We start from the raw sequence: 9,142 nt of genomic DNA, 5'->3' as shown, positions 1-9,142 counted from the left end.
CAGCCTCTTAGAAACCTTACCTAGATTTAAGCCTCCTAGTTCCTTCTTCTCTTCTACTATCTGAGTCAGAAGTTTAAGTTTCTAGCCAAAGCCCAGGAAACTGTCACAGTATATCGGGTAAGGCTTGGTTCAGAAATTTGGTAGGCAGGGAGAGAATAAGTGAATTCATTTCTATGCTAATTTAAATCATAATGGAGAGGCAGATTGCTCTAATAGGTAAATTTCTGGCTGGCGATTTAAAAACCTGAGTTCCGTCCTTAGCTGAGGTGCTGGCTTAGTTCAAGGCCCACAACATCGAAATGTGAAATGCACAGTTGGTAATTATAGGGTGAATTAAGGCTCTATAGACAGATAATCTAGTTAATACGGGCCTGAAAGAAAATAAAAAATAACAGTGTGACAGCCACATTAAAGAGAGTTCAGCCATTGTCTCGATGCCTAATGTGACTGTCCTTAAATTCTCAGATGAAATCAAATGAAAGTGAAAATTGTCTTTGATTTGAGCCTCAAGGGGAAAAAAGAAGGTTGTTGGGTTTTTGTTGTTGTTATTATTGTTTTGTTTTGATTTTGGTGGGGGGGAGTTAGTCTTAGTTAAGAGAGCCGGGATTTTCTTTAGAATATTTTGCTAAGCAGATCTTTGGCAAGGGGTAGGAATATTATCTAAACAAAGGTAGGAAAGGTGTAGAAGGCAGGTCCTTTCAAGTTCTGCCTTGGGCACTGGGAGCAGCTGCTCTGGCACATCCCAGGGAGAATGACCTTGGCCATTAACTTGCGCCTTCGGATGGAAATTTCACATGTGACTGTTTCAGAAGGAATAGTGCCCTTCAGGGATTGACATCAGAAAGGCATTACAATCAATTCCATCAGGTTCACTGATCTTTCTTTCACTGCAACCTCCTTGCTGGTTGAAACACAAAACAGGAGAATGGAAGCTCATGTTTTCTTAATTTGTCAATTCACTGTTTACTTAAAAATGAATTTCAGCTATAGTGTAATAACCTAAAAAAGGCATTAAAAATTTTCCCCTTAAAGTGACTATTGCTTAATAAATCAATAAAATAACTATCTAAAAATATACTCCAACGACGCATTCATGCCACTCACCCTGTAAATGAAGTACACAACAGCTGCTTGGTTGTCTCTGTGAAGCCCTCTCTTTGCCGTCCTCTACATAGATGCCAAAAGAATCTTCCTAAGCCCAGGTCTGATCATGTCTCTATACAGCTCAAGAACTTCCAATGAATCCCTGTTTTCTCTAGGATAAAAATATAAGCTCCTCATCTAGGTACTTAGAGCCCTGCCCTCTGGTTCCATGCTACCTTTCCAAGTTATTCTCCCTCTGCTCACTATTTTACTGCCAACCAGGCCTCTTTGCTGATACCACAACTCAGCCCATAGGTATTCCTGTATCTGGAATGCACTCCCTCACCCCCATCCTTTAAGAATCTTTATCCTCCTTCAAGCCTCAGTTCACTCAGTTCACCTGTGGCAGCTTTTACTGATCCTCTTGGGGTCAGTTCTCTTTCCCCCTACATGGTGAATTCCTCAGCAACTGGCTTTTGTTGTTGTGTTCTTTGGTTTTGTCATTGATATTTGTGCCCCCAAATCCTAACACTTTAGTCCTTTGCCCATAGGAGGTGCTTAATGAATGCTTAACTGATTGAATTGGATGGAACCTCTACTAACAAGAGGAAACCATATCATGAGTAATCTTTAAACCAAATAAGGAAGCTCCTCTGTGAAGACCCAGCTCTGAAGAAACTAAAATGCTCTTCCTACTCAATGGTACATCAGCCGTCCATATCTTAGATTAATGCATAGAAGTTTTTGCTCCATTTACCCCCTTATTCTAAACTCCCTGAGTCACGAAGCCCAGTCTTGTTACACAGTATGCCCCCAAGCACTCCCCTTCCAAAACAGAAACTAGGAGGAAATCATAGATCTGTATCTTTCCTGTCAGGGCATACCAGCACTAAGTTACTCTGTCAAGCCAATCACAAACATAAAATCAGTCTCATTTTGAGCACCTCACCTGAGGTAGGCAACATGATAAAGTTAGTCAGGGGAGAGAGCTCTGGAATTGGAGGCAGCAAGGATCTGTGTGGCCCTGGGCAAGTCACTTAATCTTTTTTTGCCTCAGTTTCCTCCCTGGTAAAATGAAGATAATAATAACACCTACCTCCTAGGGTTGTTGTGAGGACCAAGTGTTGTAATACATATAAAGTGCTTTGCAGATCTTAAAAGGCTTGAGAGATGTAGTTTCTGGGTAATTAATCATTTTATTAATCATTGCTAATAGATAATTAATAAAAATTGCAATCAGTGGCATTCTCGAATGCCAAAAACCCCTCACGGAACCCACTCAATGGTTATATGCTCTTAGAAGTGTGGATGTTGCTGAGGGGGGCAATGAACTCTGATTTGTTAACAATTAATGACGGGAATAAATATGAGAGGTGGGCTTATTCTAATGAGGCATTGGGGAATGTCATTCTGATCACTCAAGTCTTAGATAAAGAGATTTATCTCTTATCCAGGCTCATCTAGGACAACCTAGACAAAAAGTGGTCCACCTCTGCTTAAACCTGGCTAAGTGGAACACAATAGGCCCGAATTCATCTTAGATTAAATTCTTTTTGTAAGGTTCTTTAATTGGGTAGGGTAGCAACTACACCTAGGTGGAGTAAATTTTGGGGAAAGGTCAGGGATCTCTCCAATAATTTGTTATTTAATAACCATTTCTCTCAATGTCAGCCACTATTATTATTATTGTCATTATCATTGTTGTGTTGTTATTACTATTGACTGCGAGTTGGAGAACCCAAGAGAAGTCCCACTTCTTTTTTTAAGTAGTCTTACATGTAAAGACAAATTTTAACATTTATTTTATTAAAATTCTGAGTTCCAAATTTTCTCCATCTTTCCCTCCCTTACCACTAAGACAGTAAACAATTTGATATAGGTTATATGTGTGCAATCATGTAAAACATATTTCCATGTTAGTCATGTTGTGAAAGAAGGAAACAGCCCATGAGAAAAAAAAAATGAAAAAAATTAAGAAAGTGAAAATAGTATACTTCTATCTGCATTCAGACTCCATCAGTTCTTTCTCTGGATATAAATACAGAAAATCCCAGTTCTGATGCTTCCTGTCTGTGTGACCTTAGATAAGTCATCTTATCTCCTCAGGCCTCCATTTCCTCCCCTATAAAATTATTGGGTTGGGCTAGACACCCTCTGAAGACTCTCCTAGCTTTATATGTGTCATCCTATGATTCTTCCTGAACTCACCTGAATACGTAAACTCCACATTCGCACTTGCCCATTCTGAACCTCCAAAACACTCCCAGAACATCCAATTCGCTAATTCTCCCTCCACACTGCAGCAACCCCAGCTACTTTGCCAAACCACCAATTCATGCATAAGCAGCCTGAGACTTTCCTGAATGCCCAGGACAGGATTGTGATCACTGACTTCCTCTTGCCGCCATCCCCACAAGGGTAGAGATGGAGCAGAGAGGAAGTAGTCCAGGACAGGTCACATCTCTGTCTCTTTTCACCTCTCTCAGCCCTCTAGTGTTCCAGGTTCCTGATGCACTGTCTGTTTGACTCACACAACTGATTCATCTTCAAACACAAAAGGATGACAGTGTGCAGACACACAACCTACAATTTTCTTTCTGTGCTGTTTACAACCCATATGTGGAAAGCTGCCCATTTACAGAGAAACATGCATAACTGTGAATGGCCAGATGGGTCTTTTCTGCAAAACTGTTAGGGCCATCGAAAACCAACCCAACTGCCAACTCCTTTGAAAGAGGGATGATAGCAAGACAAATGTCACACACCTGCAGACAGACAGTTCTGAAAAGAAATGGTGGCACAAGTCAAGGAGTATACTAAGTCTATTTTTAAACATGGGAGGGTGATGATCAGTGGCACAAAAGCCATCATTGAAGAGAGGTATGATTGGCTGTTTGATTCACTGAATAATAGGCTCTTGTCCACCTAATTTGAAAGCCTTCATTTTTTTTGACAAGCTCTTTAATTTACCCAGCAAATACACAATACCTAGAATTAAACTGTACGCAAACAAAGCAGGTTGATGGATTAAATGCATTAAATAAAGTACACTGCATGAATACTTTCTTATCACTTACTACTGATAGGAGAATCTTAAGGAAATTAAGATGACCTTATCTTTTATAGCAGAAATTCTATACTCTCAGTCTATGCTTTTCTTCTCTAATGACGCACCAGAGAAGAATAATGGAAGGGGGAAAGGATCCAATACACTTGTGCTGACATGGTAACAGTGAGGGTGAAGGTGAGGATTGGGGGTGGGAGTGGGGGCAGTGGGCATTGTCTCTTCTATACGGGTACATACTGAAGGACTGTATTCTACCACAGTGCCTAGTGTACAGAACTCTGAGGAGCTCATCTAGTATCTGGGCAGCAACATAAACAGAAAGTTTCCTATCCCAGCATTCTTTAGATTTTGTTTCTGGCAGCCTTTCCACCCTGTATAAAGTTACCATTTGCTGTGCCAGAGTCTTTTCTCTCTACTGAGAAAAAAAAATCAGAGCTGAGGACCAGTAAGCAGCTGGCTCCTCCTGGCCATGGTCAGTATTCCATCCAAGTAGGGGAAATCGGGAAGGGGAAAAGAGAGAGTGAGTCAGTCAATAAACATCCATTAAGCACCTGCGACGTGCCAGGCACTTTGCTGAGCGTGAAGAAAGGCAAGAGACGATTCCAGTCCTCTACACAACAGCAACACCAACTGTGGAAGAACCAGCAAACAAACAACAATGTACAGACAAGCTTGATACAGATATAAGAAATACTCAACAGAGGGAAGGCACTAGAATTAAGTGGGACCCGGAAAGGCTTGCTGTAGAAGATGAGACTTTAGCTGGGACTTGAAGGAAGCCAAGAGAAAGAGATGAGGAGTAAGCCATTCCAAGCCTGGGGATATCTCTTATCTCTGTCTCTGTCTCTGTCTCTCTGTCTCTGTCTCTCTCTGTCTCTCTCTCTCTCTCTTTGTCATACACACACACACACACACACACACACACACACACACACATAAATCTCTTGGTGGTGGCTACTTCAGGCTAGCCATGTTAGTTTATATGCCTCAGTCTATGTACAGTAAAACAAAAAAGTATTTCTATCTCTCCTTTGATTCAAGTGGATCTCAGTGTACAGATATTTATTTCTATACACAAGAAAATAGTCAATAATCAAGCCCTGACTGTGGTCATCAAGTCTTTGGAGATCACCCCCCCACATACGTTAGAAATAAGAAACCTCTTCCATTAAAACAGGCACAACTGTCGGATTCTTTAAAAATCTTATTCATAGTGTAGCATTCCAGTCAAAACAATCAAAATGACTTTTGTTCACCAGCAGCACGAGCCTGAATGTTCTATGAGATATTATTTGCGATGTACTATACTGAAGACTAAAGCCTGCTTAGGTCACATCCTGTGCTGTCTCCTAATGGTCTGTACGACAACAAGGTGAGTTTCTTATGAACTCTAACAGCCAGCAATATTTCAAGTGTACCTCAGAACTTAGCAAATTGAATTGTCATTCTGCTAAGAGATACTTATATGAACCAAGGAAAATCCATAACCTGCTTGTACTCCACTCTAGCCTACTTTCAAATTTTGCCCTTCCTCCACTTTGTAAAGGTCCTGTTGTGTCATCTTATTTTTCTCTGAAGACAACTTAATATTCCTAGGATAGAAGGGGGAGATGCTTCTGCTTACACTCAATAATTGTTAAAACATAAATTGGTGACAACATAAGAAGATATATAAACTGATTTAGGGAGAAGTAAGTGGTACTAGGAAGACAATATATACAATGACTATAATAATAAAAATGAAAAAAAAGCTAAACTCTGCTCTAGTTCAATGATTCCTATTATTCTGTGTTCTGAGTAATCAAAGGAGAAAATTTGGAGTCGGAAAGCAGATAATGAAAAATTCCTCCCTGCTCTCAGAAAAGAAGTGGAAAACATAAAGGACTGAATGTTGCATATTCCATCAGACAAGATCACTCTATCTGTTGGCTTCAGTGGCTGGTAGGGAAGATCAAGACATATCCAGAAATGCTTTGATGTAATGCACCAAAAAAAAAAGCATTCTTAAAACTTATGTAAAAACAGAAAACATAGAGTGGAACCGTAAATGAGATTTGGGTCCATGCTCATGATAGTCATGATGGCTAGGTACTACAAGTTGACAGCAATTATACATAGTTGAATTAATGTTAACAAACTGGCTGCATGACTCTACATGTCACACAATGGAACTCTGATACAACAATGGTTGCACAAAGTGATTACCAAGAAATGGTGCCAATTTGTTACCAAGCATACCGGAACATAGCCATCTAAATGATCACTGTTTTCAGAGCAGTAACTTGACTACACATTTACTCCAAAAGTCATGCCTTTGCTCAACACATTTTGGGAACTCTTCCTTTGGGGGCCACTAGGCGGTGCAGTAGTTAGAGTGCTAAGCCTGGAGTCAGAAAGACTCATCTGGCCTCAGACACTTACTAGCTGTGTGACCCTGGACAAGTCACCTAAACCCATTTGCCTCAGTTTCCTCATCTGTAAAATGAGCTGGAAAAAGAAATGGCAAACTACTTCAGTATCTTCGCCAAGAAAACCCCAAATGGAGTCACCAAGAGTCAAACACAACTGAACAACAAAAGAATAATCCTTGAGATTCCCTTCAGAGACTGCCACTCATTCTTTTTAGTGGCCTCCATGGTAACATATTGTCTTCCTTTACAAATAGAATTAAATCTTAGGAATAGCCAAATATCATTCAGGGTCATATTTGATAAATAAACTGGCTAATGCGTTTTGAGGGCTAAAATATTACATATATTTACAAAAAAAAAAAAGAATGAAATTGATTTTATTCATGTGCTTCATCAGCTGGCCATGAAGTCAATCCAAAAGATTAATTTAAAACATATTCTGACCAAAAAAACATAAAAACCAACACATTATTTGGAGAAGAACTTTAAAAAAGGCCCATGACACACAAAAACAGGTTAAGTAGTGTTAGAAACTGGACCTGTAATTTCATTGGTATAGCTAACTTCCAGGAGAGAAAACTATCACTACTATTGCAGGTGTACACCTTCTCAGTTTAGAGAGTTGCTTAGGGCACCAAGAGGTTAATGACTTGCTCAGGGTTATACAGATGATATGCATCAGAGGCAAAATTTGAACCCAGCTCCTCTTCTTTTCAAAGTTTGCTCTTTGTCCAACTATAACACTTTGGAAATGTCTGTTTCTAGTTCTGCAATTGTCCTTCTGCATATGGCCTCCCAAAAAGGGCAACACCCATGTGTTCATATAATTTGGGTCACTATATCAAGTACCTTGGATTTCCATATCAAGGATCTTTGACAGCATGGTTTGGAAAATTCCTCTGCCATGAGCCACAAAGCACCTACAATGGTGTTTTTTAACCTGGGATACATAGACCCTCAAGAGATCCACAGGCATATTTTAAGAGATTCGTGATGAGAAAAACTGGCATCTTTATTTTCACTAACCTTTAACTGAAATTTAGCAGTTCCTTCAATTATTTAACAACATTATTCTAAGAAAGGGTCCATAGGCTTCACCAGGCTGCCAGAAGAGTCTATGACACCAAAATATGCTAAGAACTCTTGATTTATAATTCAGTAGATAAGTCTTAGAGAGTTTTCTGAGGCTTGGAAAAGTTAAGTTACATGTCAGTGATTATACAACATACATATAGCTCTCTCTATATTATTCCGTTCTGCCTCTGCGGGTGTGTATGCTTCTTTAAAAACACACGAAACCACAGTTACATTGTTTTCCTCATATTTGTGGCTTTTGTTAAGCCACAAGTGGAAAGCATTCCCTGTGGGCATTTCTGAGAGTCACAGAGACTCTCCTTTCTGACATCAACCAAGTCGTTGGCCCAGGGCTCCTCTCTTCTTCCTGGAATTTGTTCCCCCTAGTGTTAGAGCCGAAGTGGAACACCCTAGCAGACAGGCATGTGTCCAGAGAATGGGCCAACAGACACTGCCCCTCACCTTGGCACACTACAATGCCATTGCCAACATCAGAAACAGTAAGAGTAGGGAAGAGGCATCATTGGGCATATGGAAGCAGATGAGAAATCTATAGTCACAAAGATACCATGACAGTGGCCACTACCCATAGAAACACTTCTCCAACCAAGATGCCTTGCACCCTTGCATAGAATCTCTCACTATCCTTTTTGTTGCTACAGGAGATATGCCAACCCTACCACCTACAATGGCCGACTATGAGATCAAGTCTACAAGTATTTATTAAGCACTTATTACGTGTCAAGCCATGCACATCATGTTTGCCATTAAGTTCAGAGTATGAAAATAGCAATGCCTTTTGTGCAAACTTTCCCTCATCTACTATTCTTTATTCTAACATTCAAGGCCTTTCACAATATGTCTCTAACCTGTATTCAATCAAATGAGACCATCTATATCAAGTGTTTTGCAAACCCTAATGCATTACATAAATCATTAATGATTAATATTAACTATTATTATTTATTACACTTATTTCACTGTACTGATTTTTATACAGTCCAAAATTCATTCAAATAGTATTAGGCACAGCCTCCTATCTAGAACAAAATCCTGCAATATCTCTGCCCATTGGAATCCTCTTCCTTGAAATTCAGCTTAGGAGCTGGCTCCTCCACAAAGCTTTCCTTTCCTTCTCAAATTCTTACCAGTCTCTGCTTGACCATTTCTACATACTTAGGGCATCCTAACTTATTATATCATTATCTGCATACATATTTTATCTCTGCATTATTAGATTATTAGATCCTTGAAGGTAGGGTCTATTTTTTTTTCACTTTTCTATGGATAGAGCCAAGCATAACGTCTTGTGCTGCTGAGTAAATGTTGACTTGACCTATCATTGCCCTAAAAAGGCCCTTTAAAAAAAATTTCAGGAATGTGCCGCCTTTTGGTATACCTGCTGTGGCCCTGCTGCGACTCCCATGAGGAAGACCCTTTGCCTTTATTATCTCATTAGATTGTGAGCCACTGTTCTACTGCCCTCTGCAGCTATCCTCTCTGATTG

This window comes from Phascolarctos cinereus, unplaced genomic scaffold, assembly GCF_003287225.1.
Source record: "Phascolarctos cinereus isolate Bilbo 61053 unplaced genomic scaffold, phaCin_HiC Scaffold_5;HRSCAF=322, whole genome shotgun sequence".
In the NCBI taxonomy this organism is placed as follows: Eukaryota; Metazoa; Chordata; class Mammalia; order Diprotodontia; family Phascolarctidae; genus Phascolarctos; species Phascolarctos cinereus.
This window is presented reverse-complemented; position numbering follows the sequence as displayed.